Source organism: Balaenoptera borealis, assembly GCF_965194805.1.
Source record: "Balaenoptera borealis genome assembly, chromosome: 5".
In the NCBI taxonomy this organism is placed as follows: Eukaryota; Metazoa; Chordata; class Mammalia; order Artiodactyla; family Balaenopteridae; genus Balaenoptera; species Balaenoptera borealis.
The window spans coordinates 66,534,771-66,554,702 of NC_138862.1; the positions used below are offsets into that span (position 1 = coordinate 66,534,771).

The 19,932-nt window shown below is 44.6% G+C and overlaps 1 protein-coding gene and 1 long non-coding RNA gene across 2 annotated transcripts in view; one reads left to right on the forward strand and one right to left on the reverse strand.

The window, feature by feature from the left end:
* The window catches only part of FSTL1 (follistatin like 1), a 51,202-nt gene that overhangs the window by 18,073 nt on the left and 13,197 nt on the right, over positions 1-19,932 (reverse strand). The window lies entirely within an intron of this gene.
* On the forward strand, positions 7-18,769 carry LOC309630147. The gene is made up of 2 exons (XR_014245449.1): positions 7-6,310; positions 6,601-18,769. It is a non-coding gene; the product is annotated as an uncharacterized lncRNA (long non-coding RNA).

Consider the following 19,932-nt stretch of genomic DNA (forward strand, 5'->3'; position numbering starts at 1 on the left):
AAATACAAAATCATCAAGGAAACCCTGTCAGTGAGTTGAGCCCATCTCCGGATGAGCCAATGGTGGTGATTATCTCTCAGGCTCGGGCCGTGGCCTAGAGTCGAGGCTCATGGTGCTGAAGGGTCCTGAACAGCCAGAAGTTCTGCCCAACAGCCAGCATCAGTCTTGCTGGCACTGCTCCTTCTCAGGCCCAGCTACCTAGGAATCTCTAAGATTGCTTCTCAAAGAGCAAGAGCTTCTTTCTTGCATGTTTCCTTTCTTCTAAAACGTTTATTGAGCACCCATGAAATGCCAATACTAGGCTAAGGACTGGAGATAAAAAGGCACAGTCTCCGTCCTCAAGAAGCTCCATGGCTATCCAAGGAAACAGAATAAAGAGACCTCTAGAAAGCAATGAGGAAGTGTTAACAACAGGAAGGTGAGACTCAAACAAGACTTTCTGAAGATAGGATGCCTTAACTGACTCCTAAAGGATGAGAAGAGCAAGCCAGGCAGAAGCGGAAATGCTTGAGAGAAATACGGATATCTGAAGGACCAAAATCTCACCGAGCAGTGTCCAAGGCACTGCCATCTCAAAAGGCAAAAGAAGGATGGCTAAACCATTGGAAACATGGATCTGCTATTATTTGACGTGGTCTTACGCAGCCCCTGTCCATATCTGCCTCTGGCTTCAAGACCAAGAGGGCCGAAGAATCACTTGACAGACAGAACTGTTCTCAAACCACCTGTGGTCAGACATTCGTGTTCAGACATATGCAGCAAAACTGACAAGGCAGGGAATGGTCCCAATCTGTGCCACTGAGAATGTGGGTGTTCACAGGCACTAATCTGTCAGTGACACAGTCCTTCCCTCCTATTAATTGGTGGCAGAAAGCTAGCCCCACCTCATCTGCCACTCAGGTCAGCAGTAGTGGAGGTTGAACGAAGGAGAATGTGATTTCTTGAGCCCTTTTCTTGACTGGATGGGCAGGTAGTCACCAGTGCCTCCAGGCTCCTGCCCACTGGGGTAGCATTGGCCGTGGAAGAACCAGCAAAGATGGCAGAGGCTGGGATGGGGTCGTGGGACTGCCTATAGTAAAGATGGGGGATGGAACCTAAGATTCTATCCTTCAGGCCATGTCTGCCGTGTCATGGAGAGAACTCACACCCACAAAGCTTGTAACTGTAAAATTCTTATACTCGGTAAATGTTTTACGTCCAAGAAAAGGTCAAAGAGAGCAATAAACAAAGTGGATGTTGAGAGCTGAGTGGGTATGTCCAATACAAGTTGGTCTGCTGCCACCCGGAGGCTGCTTTGCAAACTCTAGGTTATTTTCTCTCTGAGCCAGCTTGCCGGTCATGCAGGGCTCCCATTGGTCTAGAAACCCTTGCCATGCTCACATTTCATTGGTTCACAGGCTGTTGCTAAACCCATTCTCTTTTGGATGTTGCTAAGGCGAATTCAATAAAGCTGGCAGGGAGCAAAGAAAGAGGAAGTAATTCCCAGCAGGCTGGGGGTACTGGAGAGCTGTTGTTTCCTAAACCAGGAGTGGAGATAAAATCGAGTATATTCTCCAGGCAGGGCCCTCTTGGAAACTCCCTAGGAATGGCAAGCAGCTCTAAAAATGAAGAGGAAAAGGCTATTGCTGACCAGTGTAAAAAAAAAAATCTCAGATAAGACTACCTTCTCCTCTCCCCCTTCATGAAACAACATGCTGAGGGCTACAGACAAATATATACCCCCAGTGAGTGTGTCATGTGAGTTAAAGACACACTACTGCATAAAAAAAGCATGCTCAGACATATGCCTACGCTCAAAGACACACCAGCAGACAGTCCCACAAGCCTTTACCACTTACTAGCTGTATGTCCATAATTAGTCACTTCAACTCTCTGAGCCTTGCTTTCTTCATTTGTAAAATAGGGGTAAATACCTGCCCTACCTTGTGAAGATGAAATGAGATAATGTATTTGGAACTGCATCATAAACTGTAAAGCAAGCTGCTTGTTAAGTATTATTCATTTTAATGATTATAGAGTTTCCTGCAGAATAATCTGTGGCATTTACAGAGTCTCTTTTCAATCTTATGCTTTTAGTGAGTATTAAAAATAAAAGCTTTTACTGATAGGTCGAACTCAACCCAAGTCATTTTTCAGAAATAATTCTCAAAAATCCATTTAAAGAAACAGATACCCTTTACATAGAATATAACGACTAATATTTGAATAGTACTATTAAAATTTACAAAGCGTTTTCATACATACAATTTCATCTTACTGTGGACAGCCCTGCAAAAACATGCCTATTATTAACCACATTTTATAGACGAGGCAACTGAAAATGGGAAGGTCGAGTAACTTGCCCAAGGTCCCACAGCTAAAAATGAGGAGCTAGGATTCCAACCCAGATCTTCAGACAATAGATGACTAAGCTCCTATTTATAAATGCCTGGCGCCCTGCTAAGTGACTTTCATTTTACAGGATCTTATTTAAGCTCTACGACAACACCATAAATCAGACATCATAACTATCCCCATTTTATAAATGAGGGAACTGAGCCTCAAGAGGTTACATAAGTAGAAAGTGGCAGAGCTAGGATTCTACCCAACCAAAGGGAAAACTATTCTTTTATATTTGATTTATTTTCATATGTATAAGATTGAAGATTAAGGAAATTATGATGGGGATTTGATTTGCGTAATTAGCAAATGTCAGGAGAAAGTGCTTAAGGGCATGACAGAGTTAGATTTGATGTCCACCTCCCACCTCTGCTCCTTACTTACCATGGTTGTGGGCAAGGTACTCTCTTTAAACCTCAGTTTCTAGTGTGTAAAATGGGAACACTAATCCCTATGAGGACTGTGGGAGGGTTATATGAGATGTACTGCATGCGGCAGAGTGCCTGCCACACAACAGGAAGCGGCCGTTATTACAGTGGGCAACTGATTTTCATATAATTTTCCCACCGAGATGCTGTCATCACCTTGGGCTGTCAAGTCCCCAACCATCCTTCCTTACACTGAATGATAACACTGAGAGCAGCACTGACCGAATGGAAAAAACCAAGGGCCTAACAACCCTGTTATCGTGTTTGAAGACCACAGAGAAATGCTAGCTAAACAGCATTCCTCTTTGCAGGTGGCACATCTGTCAATAGGGGGCAATCTCTCTCTTTGTCTTACGGAGCTTGGAGCCGCAATGCAGAAGCGCAGCTTTGGCTTCAGCAGCTCCTCCCAGCTCTGTCCTCCCAGTCGAGATGTGACAAAGTGGGGTGGGAGAATGGGCGGGGGCCCTGCAGGCATCAGGACACCAAGAACCAGGGATTTGCTGACTTGGGGAAAAACATCTAACCTGAAGCCCTCACGGCACCCCAGCCCCCTATTCTGCCCATTCACAGGCGTGCTATCATGTAGAAATCAGTAAGGAAGAAAATTTTGTTTGTGTCATTGAAAGCCCTTCTCCAAGCCCCATGTTCTCCGGGAGCAGGGATGTCAGAAGCATCCTTGAGGCTCCTGAAAAGTTCCTCAGAGTGGTAGGTGGTCTTACCCGTCTGCTGAGTGACTGATTCTGAGTGGGGGAGAACATCTCGAGAGGGGATAAACATGGCAGGAACATGCTCAAGGCACAGGACAATGGCTGCCTGGTGTGTGAGTGGAGGAAGAGAGAGATGAGGTGGGGCTCGCAGGTGGCAGGGGGCGGGTCAGGCCAGGTGATCCAAGGGGCTCTCCATGGATATGATGCACAGTGAAGACCCTGGGAAGTTTGGGACGGGGCAGGTGACATGATGAAGGTGGTGCTTTCGAATATTGCGTCTGGTCCCTTCCAGCTTGGAAATACCGACTCAAAGTGCAAGGCAGCCTGGAGAGAGGCTGGAGACAAAAAACCTGCCAGGTGTAAGGCCGCAATCTTGTGGGGGGGGGAGTGACCAGGACCTAGGGCTAGTATTAATCGGAGCACCTACAACTGAGTGAGGCTCTTCACAGATCTCTTTGTCCTCACAATGTCTGTGTAGGTTTCCATATTTTTAGTTCCATGTAACAGACAGGGAGGAATTATAAGATTCAGAAAAGCTCTGTGATGTGCAGAGTCCACATAACTAGCGAGAGCTGGGTCAGAACTGGAACACAGGTCAGCCTGACCCCAGAGTCTTGATAATCCCTTATGGGGAACAGTCAAATGAGCTGCAGGGAGAGGGTACAGCTACAAGGGCTGGCACAGGGCGAGGTCACAGGCTCAGTGCAGTTCTCACAACAGAAAGAAAATTGTTTGCTTTACTACCATAACAATTTTAGGAATTAGGTCCCAAAGCTGTATGAGAATTTCATCTACGTAGAGATAACGACATTGGCATCTGAATATTCTCTGGGAGTGTGAGGTCGTAGGTATGGCATCTGAATATTCTCTGGGAGTGTGAGGTCGCAGGTATATGAACCGGTAGTCTGAATATACCTGTGAGAGTGTGACTGAGTGGAGAGAGGGAGTGTATTCTGGAAGTGAGGCCACCATGATATACAGAGAAAAATCAACAAAATAATTGCTCCCTATGGAGAAACATCAAGTTTCTAGCTTTATCCTTCTACATCCTCTCCCTGACTTGCTTTTATGTTGTTTTCATTATGTGTCGCAAGCCATGCTCTGGGGGTTTGGTCTCATGTTAATCTGCACAATTCAAATTCCCCTTGGTAAAAGATGACCGGGAACATTGCTGACTTTTACCAGGGAAAAATGTCCTCTCTGAGCCACTGCATGGTGATAATTGCTGTTTGAATAGCAATTTTGACGAGTCTGTAATTTTTACTATTACTTTTATTTTCAAAACCTTTTAGGATAGGCAGGCAGGGGTTACTTCTAAGGCCCCTCCAGATGTAACATCCTGTGATGAAGAAGAAATGGAGGCTCACAGCTGTATTGACTGGTCCAAGACCTCATGGGTACAGACCTGGGTCCTGGCCCAAGGTCTCCAGACTTTAATTCCAGCCCTCTTTCCACTAAACCACTTTGCCTCTCTACAAATCAAAGCTAGAAAAGGTATTGTCTTGGATCCAAGGTCTAAAAAAAACAAAAAACAAAAAACAAAACCAGAAATTATTTTTGCACTTGAAAAAGATCCTCTGCAAGCCATGGGAAAACCAATTATTTGCAAAACCACCAGTAGAGGTGATAGGGTGTCTGAGTCTCTGGGCTGACCAGCACTAAGCCTGAACATAAAATATGCTTTGAATGTTTAAAAGAAGTCTTCTGAAGTAAAACAATTTCTGGAAGAACAGTGTGCTTTGGCAGGGGAGGAAGCTTATAAGCAAAGCCATAAAACTGTCAGCTTAATATACCATCATTTCACTAATGTGAACTGGGTCGGCTCTGTCCCCTCCATCCCTTTTCTCCTTCCCAACTTTCTTTTTGAAAAAAACAGCCCTACGTATGCCAAGGTGGAATTTTGGCTCCCCTTGCCACTATTCTGTGACAGAGCGGTTTTGCTGACATGAGAAAGGCTCTCCTTGCTTTGCCAGAATTAGTCATGGAAACTTCACAGGAACACCAGGGCCCCTCAGATACGCTGAGCACCAGAGCTGGGGACAAAGGAATTCACAGAACTGGGGAGAGCAGGAGACCTGGGTGGGGCACAGGCTGGGACGGCCGTTCTGGAATGGAACCCAGTAGCACAGGCCTGAGAAAGCCAGGAAGAAAGCAGGGCCACTTCAGGACCTTGAAATATGGCTGGAGCATCATGTGACCTTGCTCAATTCTCTGATTCTTTTTCTCTGAAGGGTGTGTTGCTGTGTCCTACATATTCCAGGAAAGAGGAGGAAGGAGTGACTTCTAGCGGTTGCTCTGATGCGCTTGGCAATAGGCACTGTGTTTGTCCCTCCCTCTTGGGTGCTCACAACCAATCCCTCATCTTAAGGTTTAGGCACCAGGGCCAGACCCAGGTTTTGTGGGGCCTGAAGCTTAAACAAGTTGAGGGGCCCCCCTTAAGAAAAAGAATACACAACTATGACTGCAAAATTGGGCACAGGGCTTTGGAAGTGGGCCTTACAAGTAAAAGGACCGAAACTGAATCTTAATTAGCTTCTCAGTCAATCTGACTCACCATAAACAAGAAGGCTTTGAGGTCTTTAGTCTATTAGTCAGAGCCCTATTTAATATTTTATGCACACAAAGCGTATCTCAAGTAGACTAAACGCCTGCACATTTTGGCTTCCCACAGACTCACCACATTGTCTTGCCAGAGAAAAATGCTCAGTAAACGTTTTTTACATTAAATGTAATTTGGGGTTCTTCAGGTTGCTGTCAGTGTCAGTGGCCAGTGACAATGCACTCAGGATGTTTGGGGTAAGGCATGGCTAAGCTTTATGATATCAAAATAAGGGCTGTATCACTCCCAAGAGGATTAGCCTTAAGATTAAAAAAAAAACAAAAAACCTCTATTATGGATCTGTCATTCAAGAATTATCTAATTTTTCATTGTATTAATTTCTATGTTCAGCCTCTCTCATAGCTCATAGGATAGCACATTTTCTACTCATTATGTGATAATGTATTGTGTGCCTGGAAATGCCTACTTTCAAATTTCAAATGGGACAAAGCTGTTTACCTTAACCACTGTCTTTGTTATTTTACAGATTCTGTCACATTGTCTTAAGTGCTGGCCCTGTCACACAAGGATCTACACTGCCTTCTTCATATGGAAGCCTTTTCACCTTCCCAGCTGTTCATCTGCCATCTCTAGAATGCCTCCCCCTCCATATGTTAGGACTTTTTTGAGGTGGCCCAGATACAGCATGGCAGACTGGAGGCTTGGTTTCTATATAGTGGTAAGTTCAGTTTTCTGCAATGGTCTCGTCCAGTCGTAGCATAAGCAAATAGCGGCATTTAGTAAGCACAGAGTTAGAAATATGTTAGGCCCTTTCACATGGACTTAAAATAATCTCACCAGGGTCTATGAGGGTGGAGTATTCATCCCCGTTGGCAGTAAGGAGGCTGTAACTGAGCTGTGCTGTGACTGAGGTAGGTAGGCATTTCTGCTCTCATGCCTTCAGGTCACGGTCCACAGCAGTGAGCTGGGTGTCTTCCTGTGGAGTGCCATGTTCTCTCCCCAACTCAGGCACATGCAGTGACGCCACTCTGACAGGGGCTACTGGGCTCCCCACTATCTGTCAATAGTCCTCAGAGTGACCCCTGGGAATTCCCAAGATGTGTAGCAGTCTTCCTAAAGGGTGCTTTTTGTAAGTTCCCTGGTTTCACAATTTCACCCTTCAGTTTCATCAGAATCCTGAATGGAGACTTTTAAGCCAGACCACTCTCCACCCTGAACTAGTCTGTTAGGTTTGAGCATGGTATTCATTTTCTGTTTTCCAACCATCTGCCTGAGACTTGTCCATTTTAAAGGACAAAGTAGAGGGTATGGATAGTCCTCTAGTCTTCTTCAGTGAAAGCCAAAGCAAGGAGTTTAAACCTCTCAGAAAGCATATTTGATAATGCCTGTAACAACAAACAAGAAGGATAACAGGGGCTTCCCTGGTGGCGCAGTGGTTAAGATTCTGCCTGCCAATGCAGGGGACACGGGTTCGAGCCCTGGTCTGGGAAGATCCCACATGCTGTGGAGCAACTAAGCCCGTGCACCATAACTACTGAGCCTGCGCTCTAGAGCCCGTGAGCCACGACTACTGAGCCCGCGTGCTACAACTACTGAAGCCTGCATGCCTAGAGCCCGCGCTCTGCAATAAGAGAAGCCACCACAATGAGAAGCCCGCACACCGCAACGAAGAGTAGCCCCTGCTCGCCGCAACTAGAGAAAGCCTGCACACAGCAACGAAGACTCAACGCAGCCAAAAATAAATAAATTAAATAAATAAATTTATTAAAAAAAAAAAAAAAAAGGATAACAGCCTGTGACCAGCATGGTACAAGCCCTGTGGCATATACTCTAAAAGAGTACAGGATGTGGCCTCTGCCTTCACAGAAGTTTCTAACCTAGTCCGGGAGATGGAACTAACACACACAGACCAATGCAGTCCTGAAGTAAATGGGGCTGACCTTAGGAGATGGGTTCCATGGATGAGGTGGGACTCGTCCTGAAGAATGGTAGGATCTGGACAGAAAATCTGTAAGTTTCTGAGCAGGAGGGTTTCAAGAACAGTTGGGTGGTGGTATATGGGAAGAAATAGGTCAGGAGGAATTGGGGGCACAAGGAAACCAGCTAGAAAGAGTCTGGGGTGATGAGTCTCATGGAAGGTAGTGACATGGATTCAGAGAAAGGAAGAAAGCCAAGAGCAATCTCTAAAGAACAAGGGGATCTGGCAACATACCAGACAGAAGAGAGGAAGGAGAAAATCCAGGGAGCTGCCAAGATCTTTGGCTTTGAGGGCCTGGAAGGCTGCTGGTGTGTCTGTCAGAGTGGAGCCCTGGGAAGGGGCTGAATGAAAGAGGGGCAGGCAATGATGAGCCAGTTATGGACATTAGTCTAAAGGGACAGTAAAACATCCCACTAAGTTGAAAATAAAGGTTTGGAGGTGCACATCTGGACATCATCTGTGTAGATGATGAGAACAAATGAGCTCAGGAGGAAAGGGTGGGAATGGAGGGCTGAGGGCAACTGAGAGAAAGGGACAAGATGAGCACAGAGAGGAGCAGGAAGGAAGGCAGGTTGCCCATGGGGTCCCTGTGCAAATCAGAAAAGATGTCGTCCCCTTTGGGCAGATGCAACACTGGGCCAGGTTACAGGGCTTGGCAAGCAGAATGCAGGTTGGATTTCAGCCCCCCTCACCTCCTTGTGTGGTGAAGAGCCTGCACAACTGTATGAGGGCTCTGAAGGCAGACCAGCCAAGAAAGCAGAGTAGGCACATTCAGAAAACTGGGAGCAAAACCAGGAAGTCTAGAGAGCTCCTAGAAATGGATGATGAATGGCACTGCATGAGAAATGCTTTGGCAAACATTGGGAAGTAGGGCAAAAAAAACCCCACAAAAAAACCTTTTAAACCTCTGCTAAAACCTGAATCAGTAACCCAGGGGTCAGACCAGGCAGAGACAGTGAGGTCCTATGTAAAGAGAATTGGTGCAAGAGCCTGGAGAGAGGCATTGGACATATCTCTGCTTCTAACACACTGCGTGACTTAGGGCAAGGTGCTTGACCTCTCTGGGCCTCAGATTCCCCATCTATAAAACGCAAGTGTTGTTGATGATGCCAAAGTTCCTTAAACTGTTAGAATTCTCTTACCTAGTAAGCACAGGAATTTACCATTTCAGATGTTCCTGAATATCAAACTTTAATCTCCCAAGGAAACTAACCTAAACTAAACTAAAGATATTGGTTATGTATAGACCCTCTTGAGGGTGTTTCAGGGTTTTTGCTGGGCTTTGGTGGGGGAATTAAAGTTGGATTTCATTGTCAAAGGATTTTCTTAAGCAATGCTTTTTCATTCCCTCCTGGATCATGGCAGAGGAAATCAGGGGAGCAGTAATGGGACCCCAACTGAGTGGCCTGATTTCACTCTTAGTTAACTGGTTGGAACCCTCTACTCCCCTAGAATGCCATTAATAACATTTTTATTCTATTTGTGTTTGCCTTGCAAGAAAAAAAAAAGGAAGAAAAGAAGGGAGAGAATGGCTAAAGGAAATTCACATGAGATTCACAATTCTTCATTCCTGCCAAGAACCTGTCACTGAAGTATGTCTGGGACTGCCAGGACTTACATTTACTCAGCATTCATGCTCTAATTATTTCCACATGTAGTTCAAGGAAAATGGTTGATTAAAGGTTAAAAAAAAAAAAAAATCCACACACCTAAGTCCCAATTCCCTCAACTAAAGAGGGGAGACAGCTCTAGGGCAGCTGTGGAAGAGTTCTGAGAGCCAGTTTTAGAAGTGTCCCCTGCAGTGCTGGCCACATCTGGACCAACATCCCCACACATTCCCGGCACTCCTTCCCGAGCAAGCCAACCCTCCACCTCCCCAGGCTTCCCAAGCCCTGAACAAAAGAGAATTCACATTCTTTGGACTTCTGAGTGGAATATAGGATTTATTCCCCTGCTTTGGTGGAAGGCAGAAGAGATAGGAATACAGGCTAAGACCTACAAGTTCTCCTCACCAGCCCTTTTGGCCTGGGTTCTTCTCAATTTAGGTAGCTCCTGATACCACATAACTCCTAAGGAAGGAATCCAAAGTGGCAGAGAACTTGGGTACCTTCCCTGATTTGGGGAATAACCATTTGTGGCTCCTTTCCATCATCCCAGTTTGCACATGGCTCTCCCTAAAACTGAAAGGCACTCCACTACTCTCCAGGGTGGTTCACATGACCTGGCACCAATGCCAACACTGTCATCTACTTGGCCACATTTAACCAGGTCTTTGGCACGTGGCTCAGTCTTCTTCCTCTCTTCTGGATGACTTCATTGTTTCCTTGGCCTTCTCACCTCCAGGAATCCTCATTTCTCAGGTCCTCTGGCTATAGGCACTTCAGGAGGTGTCTGTGAGTAGAGCAGGTGGCCACAGCAGACTAAAATAAAGGGTATGGGGCACCTAAGGTTCTACGTTTGAAAAGAGAACTCATTACCCTTTGAAAATGTCAACACCATGAGGTATTGTTATCTGCTTCTTTAACCTTCAGATGGGCAAAGAATGTCCCACAGGACCAGCTAAAAAAATAATGTCACCATCTGGGAAGTCTGATTTATCATCTGGATTGCCCCAATTCTTCCTGTCCTTCAAAGCTTAGCTCAAGTTACACCACTCCATCCTCAGTGACTTTTTCCTTTTGATTGGTATGAATTCCTCCTTCCTTCTCTGAACTTTCATTCCTCTCTGTATGAACTCCTTTTGATCACTTTTAAAAATTTTTAATTGATTGTGCAGATTTTGTCTTCCCAGCTGAACTATAAGTTCCTAAAGGACAAGGATGATGTTTTAGAGTTCTGTCACAGGTCCTGGCATAGCACTCTGTGACACTCAGTCAACCTTTGTTGAAAGTATGAAAGGGGGACTGAACCCCACTGCCCTAAGGACTTGGAGCAGGGGCAGAAAGCCAGCCCCTGTGCCAGCTTCCCTCCTGGGGCTGCCCCCTTCCAGGACCAGTCTTTCTGGGGAAACAGCCTCAAGACTCCACTCTTTTCCACCAGGCCATAAATATTTAGCTTGGAATTTCACTAATTAGAGATTGTCTTAGACCCACAGAAAGACATTGGGGTGTGCGTGCGTGTGTGTGTGTTTTGATGAAGTGGGCAGGAGAACAATGGGGGACTGCAATGACTTTCAGTCATGTCCTTGTTCACAATTAATGTATAACCTAGCTGATACGCTGAGGGAATGAGAATTTGGTGGAGGGAGGGAGGGTGGAAGATGAGGTGATGCGGGAATATGAGGTCCCTCAGGGAGGCCAAAATTGGGTGGGACTTGAGAGTGTAGCGTACAGGCCACCCAAGAGCAGCCCAACAAGGTGGCCTATAAAAGGGAGAAGTGGAGATGAAGAGAAGCACGTGAGAAGAGGCCAAGAGAAACTGTGAAAATGGGCTTGTTATCAAGGCAGCTGTTTTGTGTTACCTCTTCTCAGGAACCCCACCCGACATTGCGCTATGAGGTAGAAGGAAGGCAAGATGGTCAGTCTTCCTAGATGAGAAAAAGAGGCTTCTTGCCTTGTTCTACCCCTCCTCCAGTCTGAGAATATCTCTAGCCACTCCCCTCTGGCTCATCCACTAGGCTGACCTTGCAGTGCACTGGAATACACTGAAATGTGAGTTGCCAGGGCAGGGCAAAGACTTAGCTGTGCCCAAGTGATTTATTTCCCCTGGTGCTTGGGGAAAAGGAATTGTGATGTCCAACCAAGAGCTGAGACCATTTGACAGGATGGAGAGGGCAAGAGAGTGGGGGGAAAGCCAAGAAGGCAGGGTTGATTGGAACAAAATAGAACAGAGAGACCCAGAGACCCAGCATAGCAGAGCAGCCTAAGTCTCCTCTTTAAAGACATAGACAAAGCCCTGGGACTCTTTTGGGGTAGTGTAGCTGAAAAGCATCTGTCAAGTTTGCAGCATCCTGGCAATTATTCTCCAGCCCAGGGTATGCAGAAGGGGTTAAAACCCAGCAAGAAACTCTGGACTAAATGAAGTCTCCATACGTGTGGCTCGGTATGGTTCTAGGAGAAATGGACAGATGTAATTAGAAGTGCTCAGACATTGTGCTGTCATGGCAACTGCCAGACAGGGGCAGGGGGAGGGGGGGCACTGGGGGGAAGTAGGGGGAAAACCTGGAGTCTGAGGAATACAATCTTCCAACGAAATGCCAGAGGCAGGTGGTGGTCATCACCCTCAGGCTCCACAAGCAGGGTCTGTTTCTCTAGCCTACCCACTCCCAGACTCCTGAGGACTCTCCCTACCCAGTTCCTCCTCACTTCCCACTGCCCGGGTACATACCCAGAGCAATTCCAAATGCAAATGAAGGGCTACATTCAGATGGCATCCAAAGGAAGTTGATCCGTGGAGAAGAGTTTGTGCAGGTGATACTGTTCTCTGGGCAGTCTCTGGCCCCAGGAGCTTTCTGGATCTGAGCCTGAGGACCAGTGAAGGAAGCTGCAGGCTTAATTTATATATCACTGTGGAGCCTAGCTCCTCTATGAGGGGGATGCTGGATGAATGCTGAGGGCAAGTAGGGGTATGTGAGCTTGAGTGGGGGAACATGTGCTCATAGTAGGACAATGATACATTTTACCAGCCAAACTGGGACATTTTTGAGAGTAAAAGGGGGAACTTTCAAATAGATTACTTGGACAGCAGGCATAAACTGTGACACATGGTCACCTTAACTATTAGGCTGCCCAAGTGGAAAATGCTTATTTTCATTTTATAATGTGGGAATTCTTACCTGGTGTCTATGAGACCCTAGAAACCCAGCTACAGATTTTGGGACTCAGTTTTCCTAGGGCATAACCTAGGAAAGATGAAAAACCCAAAGAAAGTACTATTTTGGGCCTGAGCTGCCTCTTGTAGCTTTAATCTCCCTTGATTCAACTGTCACATGAGGATATTCATGGGGTTCTGCTGCTGCAAAGCTGGGAAACCCGGGCAGATGAGACCACTGTTACTTCAAAATCTTTGTCATTACAAATCCTTCTAATGACTTCTCTAAAGAGACAATCATTCATTTCATGCATCTTTGCCAAAGGGAGATGGTTCTCAATGAAATTACGGCAATAACGTGGTCAATGGAGTGGGATCATTCCACAGCAGTGAGACCTAATAAATCTCCCCCTGAAGAGGGGAGGTTTCCAAAGCTGCATTCTTAAATATTCCTTAACAACAGACCCAAAAGCAGTGGCTCAGGGATCCTCTGGTCACAAAACCCAGGGAAAGGTCAGACTCTCCCAGGGAACCAGCAGAAATGGCTGTATTTTAGGTATAATACAGCCAGCCTAGAAATTATGAGCATGTGGTCCAGCCACAACCTCAGTTACAAAATTGTAGGATGTTTAAAGGGTAAGGCCACCCAGGGTGCATCCCCTAGTATTTTCTCAGGGACTCTGGGAATCACAGCCATCCGGTCAGAGTTCCCGGCAGTTACTTAGCAAACATGGCTGGTCGTAGCCCTCTCCTCTCAACCCTGGTTCAAGGTTGGCAGCCACTGGGGCCAATGTGCCTTATTTACCTGGACCTATACCCCGACAGGTTCCGGAAAATGGGGCTCAAAATCTCTGAGCTTAATGTAGAGCTTCCCCAAGATTTTTGGGTGGCAATTACGACCCTTAATCATCAATTAACACTGCTGCTGCTCTGCTGGGCAGGAGTGTCAGGAAATTCCAGCACCCACTGCATGTTTCCTGCGTTTTAAAAGTCCAGTTTAGAGGACTGTTAATCTTTCTGGAACAAATTAAGAATTACATACAATCAATCCTTTTGAAAAATGCTACACCTCCAAACACAATTTAACCTGCACTTCCTTATCATTGTCCAGAGTGGAATTGGACAAAACCTATTTTGGAGAAAGTCAGCAAAATATGGAATAATCAAGCAACAAAATACCAAACAGCAAGCTAGATGCTAGGGACTCAAGGAACAATAAAGCCTAGTCCATGTCCCTAAGCTGGTGACAGTTTAGATGAGAAGATGGAATTTTAAATAACAGAACAACACAATCTAATAAGAGCTAACTCAAGACAATGTGTGGCTAAATACAACATATGATTAGGTGACAACTGTCGAGAGCAGTGCTGTCCAATAGAAATATAACACCAGGCTCATAAATGAGTTAAAATTTTCTAGTAGCCATACTTTAAAAAGCCAAATGAAACAGATAAAATTATTTTAATAATTTGTTTTATGAAGCCAACATAGCCAAAAGATTACCATTTCAGCATGTAATAATTATTAATGAGACATTTTACACTCTTTTATTCATACTAAGTCTTTGAAATCCGGCATATATTTTATACTTACAGCACATCTTAATGGGACTGGCCACATTTCAAGTGCTCAAGAGCCACCTGTGGCTAGTGGCTTTTCCTGCTGAACAGCACAGTTCTAAACAGTAAGTTCTGAGTTCTGACACATTACTGAGAGCTGAGTCAAGGAGGAGAGTTTAGATAGAAAGATTAAGACTTTAACTGGGACTGTTTCAGAAGTGGTGTGTATTATAGAAGTCAACAGATATTATCTGATCACATGGGGAAGGCAGCATGCTGGGCTGCGTCTGAGACCAGGAAACTGAAAGAATACCTAGTCCTTTGAAACTGGACAGGCATTGTGGGCGCTTAAGCCTAATTCTGACTCAGCTTTCAATGCCTGTGGACAAGGCACTTCACCCTTCTGGTATCCTCTATAAGGAAGATAAAATGTTTGCTACTTCCTATTTTAGGACTGTATGGCTTATCTCATGAAACAGTGTTAAAGGGCTAATTAAACTACATATTTTGAGCCTTAACTACTTAAATCCGCTTTTTTTTTTTTTTGCATAGAAGTCCACAGACAACTTTCACAATGAGGTGGATATTTCTCAAAACTCTTTTTTTCATTTTTCCGCTCTACTGATATACTTGCTCTGTTGCCGTCAGCTTTCAATAATATCACACACACACACACACACACACACACACACACACACTTTTAGTGCCTTGAGATTAAAGTCAATGAAAACATGCGCATTCTATTCTTCTTGAGATATTCCTGCCTTGCGTTCTTTCCTTGGAGCAGTTGGGAAGCCACAGCTTGGGGGGAAGGAGCGGCAAAACCTACTTGTGCTGGCCAATCAGGCCTTAGCTGACAGGAGGCCCACTAGTGAGAATGTGCCAGGTATCCTGCTCCATTGTAGCAAACTCCCTATCTTTGCAGAGATTAAAATCCTGTGAGACCCTTAAACTATAACAACAATGCACAAAGACCTCCTTTTCTGTTCATTTTGTTTTCCCTAAGGACTGCATTAGAAAACTCTACCCCAAACCCACTAGCTTAGTAACTACACACAGATGATCATTTGTGGTAAAAACATTCCCAAGTATTATGTGGCGGTATAGTTCTTAAAGCTCTGTTCTCCTTCATTTTTAACTGACTGAACACGAGAGAAATGCCACACACTGAACTGACTTCACTGAAAAGCGGAGCAAGATGTGGCGGAAGTCGGGAACATGGTCTGTGGGTCAACGGCAGGAGAGCTTAGAGAGTAAAACTGCAGATAAGGGGGTGGTCTGTTCCCTGGGACTCCACTCACTACTGGTCACTGTGCCTCTGGTGGAGCTTTCCCCAGGAGAGAAGACCTCTCTGAGATCTAATGTGGAAATCCAGAGACATTGTTTTACCCATACTGGGGACATCACAGGTCCCATCCAAATGAAATAGAAGAAAGAACAAAAGCAGAAAGCATCCCAAAAAGTAAAGGTCTCAGCAAATGGTGAGGTCAGAAGACAAACTGACCAGAGGCCTTGGGGCAAAGAATCACCGATAACAAAATTTAATGCTTTATTTTACATTCCTTGGGACATTTGCTTACTCTGGGAATGAGGCCCAGTTAAATCAGAATTGCTGATCATGGAAAGAAAGAATAAAAATATTTACTATTCAGCTGGTGTCTGTATAAATTCCAACTTTACCTGGAGCTGAGAGAATCAGAATCCAGGTTTCAGACTAAGCAAGCCCAGCATTACTACCATGTCCAAGGTTAAGCAAAGTGTCGATGGACACGTGCTATTACCCACCTTCCCAGGTGCACAATATACTTGCAGAATCTGGCACAGAAATGATTGAGGTGGGCAGGATACTATGCATCTTCTCATACTGCAGATGAGATATTTGAGTGCATTGATCAATACATTTGGCCAGTGGATTAATTCCACAGATTACTTACTGAGCACCTACTATATGCTAAGCTCAGTTCTAGGTGCTGGGGATTCACTGGTAAAGGAGAAAGAAGGGCTCTGTCCTGAAGGAGTACATATTCTAGAGGAAGGACAGTGAGTAAACACAAATAACAAGATCATTTCAGATTGTGATGAATGTTTAGAAGAATATAGAGCATGTCTGACAGAGAAATCTGGGAGAGAGGTCACCACTTAGATCGAATAGTTAGGAAACACTCTTTTGAGCTGAGACCTGAGGGATGAATGGAGCAGTTCAGACAGAAGGAAAGTGTGAAGGTTCTGAAGCAGGGTGGAATTTGTCATGTTCCTGGACCAGGAGAAAGGCCACTGTGGCTGTGACACAGGGCCCAACAGGGAGAGCAATGAGAGGTGAGTTGGAAAAAGCAAGCAAGGGCTGGAGCATGTAGGGCCCTGTAGGCACGGGTAAGAAGTTTATATTTTATTCTTAATGAGATGAGGGCTAGTGGAGGGTTTTACATAGAAGAGTGACGTGATTATATAAGTGCTTTATGAAGATTACTCAGGTTGCTGTGCAGAGAAGTAGATGGAGAAAGCTAGAGGGCAAAGGGGTAGAGCAGCTAGGATGCTACTGCAGTAGTCCAAGTACAAAATGATGGTGGCATGGACTAAGGTGGTGGCGATGGAGACAGAACAGTCAATTGAGAGGTGATATACTCTGACAGCAGAGCCGACAGAATTTGCTGATGGACTGACTGGGTATGGATGGGGCAAGTGAAAAATCAAAAAGAAGATTCCTGGATACTTCAAGCTGGTAATAAAAAACCCCAGCCAGTTCTAGGTAGGTATAGACATGGACATGCCAATGGTCCAGTCTAGAGTCAGGCTCAGAAGAATCTTCTGTCAGACTGGCCCTGGGATCCCGATGAGTCCCATGCCTTCTTCATGAAATTGAATTATAGTTTAGGAAGTGAGTTCAGCAAGCTCACTAAGACCTGGGGTAAACAGACTCTGCTTATAGAAATCTGTCTAGAATTGACCCTAGATGTATGTATTTCCAAACTGTTCCACTAGTCTTTAAATATTTATGGTATTTTTCGAAATGGTTTTCTGTGGTGAAATGTCTGGAAAACATTGCTCATAGTACTTTCTTTTAGAGAGGAAGATAAATAATGCACATGAACATTATAAGGCTCTGAGGTCTTGCAACTAAAAAACCATTTAACCTAGCACATATATTAACATCACTCAGTACTCAGTTTGAGAAACACGGGTTTAGGCTCTGTATGTCTCTCCCTGTAGTTCTACTCTCCCCTGGAATTCAAGCAACAACAAGAGAATAGCAGCTACTATTTATTGAGCACTCACCTTACGTAAGGTACTTTGTATCATTATCTCCCTTGCTATACGCACTATATACAGGTGCTGTTTTAATTTACAGCTTGTGCATTATCATTTGCTGTTGTGAGTTTTGCTTATGGTCCACACATTCATTTAGTAAAAACAGTCACCTTTCTTTTCTGATGGTATGTATCAGCAGAGTTCACTCACAGCATTTCCTCACAAAGCATTTAAGACAAAAAAACAGATATTCTTCACTTTATCACCCCTTCTTCCTTTACTTACCCAACTACAGCTAACGGTGAGAGTCTCCCACTCCCACCACAGCCTCCCCCCTCTGCCTGTAGTCTTCCCCAACACTACTTTCCTTCTTCCTATTTACTCCACCCATTTCTAAACAAGAAACTGTTTTAGGACAGTTCCATGCTTTGAACACCCCTGGCCTTAGAATCCTTTGTCTCTCCCTCAAAGAGAATGTCATGACTTTCTGAATATGGCTGTTGTCACATGTAAATCCACAGACTGGTAATGTAGAGACCATAATAGTCCTCAGCTGCATGGAAGCCACACACACACACACACACACACACACACACACACACACACACACACACACACACACACACACACACACACACGCTCGCTTCCCCAACCTGGTTAGAGAGAAGACTTTCCTGGAGTTAAACAGATCATTGGGGAATGAGGAGTTCTTTGCACTCCAGGCCACTGTAACGTGAGTAATTATGGTCACTAAATGACAATGCCATTTACCCTAGGCCAAATAATGGTAGCATTACTTAGAAAAATAACCCAATCACCAACTGAACTATAGCCCCCGGGGAGGAACCCAGTTTGCTCTCTAATTCACACAGCAATTTGGTGAAGCAACTTAGGCAAGAAGTGAAGAGCCTTCTGTTTGATCAGATGTGTAAAGGGAATTTAGAGGGAAAATGCAATTACCTAAGCTGTCAAATGACCAACACAGCAGGGTTAATAATCCTCAAGTGTTGGTTGTTCTTACAGGATTTCATATCACCTTCATGGTTTATTTATTTTTATGTAAAAAAAGAGAAAGCCTAGATAGGGCATATAACAAACAAAAAAAATAGTTTCTTATTATCATCCAGGTTATATTATACCCGTTCTTTTATAGAAAATAAAAACACAAAGACTCTTTTCCAGTTGTATTTCTCAGAGAGAAAACCGTTAACTTTTTAACTGCCCTTTAAACAATACGGTCCACAGACAGCTTAGAAAATTTTATTAAGAAATAAGTCTGCAGTGAGTACTGAATTTATTTTACTCAACATTTAGCAAAGACTTGAATGTCTGGCCTCTGCTCAAAACACTTCCCAATGCCATTCTCCCTTCTAGTCCCATCCCCCAGGAAATGAAATTGAGAAATCCCAAACAAACTCATACCTGAAGTGGATATCCTTGTGCTGGGGTTTTCTTTGATTATTAGCCAGCCCTTGATGCCACGCAGAAAATTACTCTTTTGTTGAACATGATACAGACACCAATTAATGCATAAAGTGAAAGGCTTTACCCTTAAAATAAAGAGCTAAACTAGGAAGTCTGCTTCTCTGCATGTGGCTGCTGGCAAGGCCAAGGCCACACAGGCTAAGAAACGAAAGAAAATAGAAAATGCCAAGGACAGAAGGCTAGAGGAGGGGTAGGGGGGACAAAGCACAAATGAACAGATTCCTGAAAGATCCTAAGGACGCTAAGGAGAAGCCAGGTGAATTTCCCGCTTCTGATGTAGACCTCAGCCTGCCCCAATTAATTGTAGCACTGTAATCATATCATACGGTGAAGACCCAAGGATGGGAATGCCCTTGGAAAAGTGAAGCTGAACGTTCTGAGCATTTGTGAATTCTGCCACCATTCCCAAGCAGGTTTTGTGAGCTGGGTTGGGCCCCCCAGAAGCCACACCTGGGTCCTCCTGATAGGGACCCTGACAATGACGGGAACTCTGGTATGTCTGTGTCTGGGCTCAGTGCGAGCATCTGGAATTCTGCTTCAAAAGTTTTAGCTGCTCTAATAGAAATTCCACACTAGTGTGTCAATTTCACATTAAAATCTAGATGAGCCAGGTATCCTGGTGAGTCATCAGGAATTTTAAGTTCTCCATCCATTTTATTTTTCTCTGTTGCAACTGTTATGCCATAAACTTGAGCCCTTCTCCAAAATGGAAAACATGTCTATTTAGCGTGACCCTAACAAAAACTAGTAGGACATGCTAGCCATAGAATTTGAGAAGAAAAACATACTTCTTATTCTTGGAATGAGGTAGGGAATGAATGAATGAATGAATGAATGACAT